Source organism: Microchirus variegatus (assembly GCF_963457635.1).
Source record: "Microchirus variegatus genome assembly, chromosome: 21".
Classification (NCBI taxonomy): Eukaryota; Metazoa; Chordata; class Actinopteri; order Pleuronectiformes; family Soleidae; genus Microchirus; species Microchirus variegatus.
The window spans coordinates 8,864,601-8,868,313 of record NC_139822.1 but is presented as its reverse complement, the minus strand read 5'-3'; positions in this window follow the sequence as shown (position 1 = coordinate 8,868,313).

Here is a 3,713-nt window from a genome sequence, read left to right as displayed (position 1 = left end):
ACGTGGAGAATGTAAACAGAGCATATTGGACATATGGACAAGGCGCTGACATGAGAACGCTTATATATATATTATATTTTCCACATTTAGTTCCAGGACAAACATGAGACTTATAAACTTTTATTCTTATTAATGCTAATAAAACCTGACGTTATATCTGTATATTTTTCATGAGTTTGAGAATGCGGCGCGTCCGGACTTCCCATGAGGAGACAAACATTTCAGCGTTTCGCAGCATGCTTCAGTGACTCTGTGAGAAAGCCTCCTCCTCCTCCTCCTCCTCCTCCTCTTCCTCCTCTTCCTCCTCCTCCTCCTCACCTTTTCTCTCTGCCATCGTGAACTTTGAGAGTCCTGGGAGAATCAGAGATGTTGGGTGGGCAGAGCAGAGAATGCTGGAAAGATGACTTCTAAACAGATGCAGTAATTCCATTTGCCCTCCCTCCTGTTTTAACGTTGGTATGCAATTTGTGTGTGCGTGCGTGTGTGTGTGTGTGTGTGTGTGTGTGTGTGTGTGTGTGTGTGTGTGTGTGTGTAACCCTAGAGCCTCCATCACTGCTGCAGCACAGACGGAGGGAGGCGTAGTCGACAGTTGGTGGCTGAGGCCGCTGAGGTCTATCAGCCGCGTTAATCAATACGAGTTCCACTCTGATAAACAGAGATCAGTGCAGCAGTGGACCATTCTGTCTTTCTCCTCATGAGGAGGAGGAGGAGGAGGAGGAGGAGGAGGAGGAGGAGGTGGAGACACCTGTTCTCTTCCCTAAAGTAAAGCCTTCACCTGTGGTTCACAGCCCAGCGTGAGGAATCTGGATCAGAACCCAGAAAACAAAGTTGTTCCATGAGAATGTGTGAAAATCAGAGTCAGAGTTTTTATTCACACAGAAACACAACTTTTGTTCTATTTGTTCTTAAGAAACTCGACTATTAAACAATTAAACAAGCAACTTTTTTTTAGCAAATACAGGAGGCCAAATTCGTTTTCATTGACACTAAACCCTTAAAATAACTCAGTCGGTTACCATAAAATGACTTTGGTAGAAGTTAAAGTCGTTTTCTATAATATTACTTTAAGTAAAAGTACTTGAAAAGTAAATGAAACTTACTGTACTTCAGTATTAAAAGTAATTTTTCTGATACAAAAACATTACTATTTTCACTATAGTCTACACGTTGATACGTAATTAATAAATTAATTAATTAATTAATTAATTAATTAATTAATTAAATACATAATTAATAGAGGACTAGAAAAGCTCCATATAAATACGGACCTATACCAACTCTTCGTCTTCTGATTTTATTTGGTAGTAACAACAAAGATACTGTAGTTCGGGGAAATGTAGTGGAGTAAAAGTGCACAATTCATTCATTCATTCATTCATTCATTTTCTACTACGTTATCCTCCACATGAGTCATGCAGGGTCAAAACTACATCATTTATTTAGGAACTGTAGTGGATTAAATGGAAATAACAAAAGTAAAAGTGTAGATACTTGGATTTTGTACTTGAGTACAGTTACATTAAACGCTGTAGTACATACTCCAGGCCTGCGTGTGGCGCTGTGAGACTAAACGGAGAATATGCTCCGCCAGCGTAAAGAAAATAATGATATTTCACGTTCACGGACGATATGAGGAGTCTGAATGGAGCTTTCAAACAAATAAAAACTTTATCGTAACACATTAAATATTGCAAAACTTTATTTATTAGTGGATGGAGATGAGATTAAAAACACATGAGATTAAAAACAAAGTGATTTAAAGACAAATTACAGCCCTGAAATAAACTGAGAATAAACAGGGAAAGTAAAGGAATGACTTTATTCACCAAACGTCTGCTGTAAAAGTCTTTATTTATACTTTATTTATAAATTAAAACAACAGCTCCACTGTGAGAAATGGAGAATATAAAATATAGAATATAAACACAGAAGCCAAAGAAAGTTGTAACTTTACAGCAGCAAAATAAAACATGGAGTTGGATTCAGAGAAACACAGTAAGCTCCACCCGTCTGATTCGACACAGCGGGCTAAAAAAACAAGCGTCCTTTAGCAAATAGAAATAAAGACTCGGAAGCTAATTAGCGCTGATAAAAAAAAACGTGCAAACACGTCTGCCAAACTGCCTCCATTTGAAGCCGGCGAATCCAATAAGACGTGTGAATGACTTTAATTAGTGCTATCACAATGATGGATCAAACACACACACACACACAGGGACAGTGTGTGTGTGTGTGTGTTGTTTGTGTGTTGTTTGTTGGTGTGTGTCGCAGTAATCTCCGGCTCAGCATGCTCCGAGTCAAACATTGGCAACAGCGTTAAGGAAAACAAAACCCCGCCTCCTTTTACCTTTGGCCTAAGACAACCTCCTGCTGTGAGCTAACAAGAACACATTACACTGCTGTGCCACACACACACACACACACACACACACACACACACACATACTCCTGTCAAGTCAAGTTAGAGTTGTAAACTGCAAAAAACCTGTCAAAAAAATTCTTAAAGTGATTTAAAAGAAACTGTTTTAAGAAGACGTGTCTTTTTTTGACAAACAAAAACGGCTACTGGTTCCTGCAAACTGCCAAAGAAGAACAAAGGTCCAAAAAGAAGAACACGACAAAGAACACGACAAAGAACATGACTAAGAATACCGCAAGGAAAAGGAGTAAGTGTTAGCGCTGTCCACAGAACAACGACAGGATAACTGCGACCCCTCAGCCACATTGTGAGGATCCAGCACTTGTCTCTAAAAAACAAGAAAATATAACCTCTCTTAGGGGAAAAATGACTCGTTTCAAGCAAAAATGAAATGACACTTAAGTTAAGTCAAGTACCTACAAAAAAATAAGTCCAAAAAATTGGTGTGATTAGATGAAATACACTGAATTCAAGTCACTTTCACGAGTATATATTTTCATTTTTTGCCATGGTACGCGGTCAAAAAACTGGGTGCTCCTCAAAACAACAAAAACTTTTTAAAAAATGCCTCTTACATTGGCTTACAAACCTAAAAGAAAATGAGACAAAATAGTCTTACATTGATTAAAAAGAAGAAGAAACTGTGTCTTGGATGTCATGTCTGTTTTTGCTGACCAAAATCGGCTACTGGTTCCTGCAATACTTCCAAAGAAGAACAAAGTTCCAAAGACGACAAAGAACGCAGTGAGACCCGCATTGATCGGAACAAGAGGAAGAGGAAGTGTTAGCGCTGTCCCCAGAACAAGGACAGGATAACTGCGACCCCTCAGGCACGGTGTGAGGATCCAGCGCTCGCCTCTAAAAAACAAGAAAATATAACCTCTATTTGGGGAAAAATTACTCGTTTCAAGCCAAAATGAAATTACATTTGTTAAGTTTTCCTGAACCAAGAAATAACTGCGACCCCTTCAGCCACGGTGTGAGGATCCAGCGCTTTAATGAAAGTCAAAACAGTCAAATTATAACGTGCACTGCTAAAAAAAATGCCTCTAAAATCAAGAAAATATAACGACTATTAGCGGGAAATTACTCGTTTTTAAGCTAAATCAAATGACACTTGTTAAGCGGTTGCTTCTTGTCCTCCACTGAGCTTGTCCAAAAACAACAAAAACAATTAAAAAATGCCTCTTAAATTGACTAAAATACCTAAAAGATACCACTTTCTGACTCTAAATTGCTTAAAACCAGGAAAACTTGACACATTTGACTAATTTTGCTGTATTTTAAAGCTTAA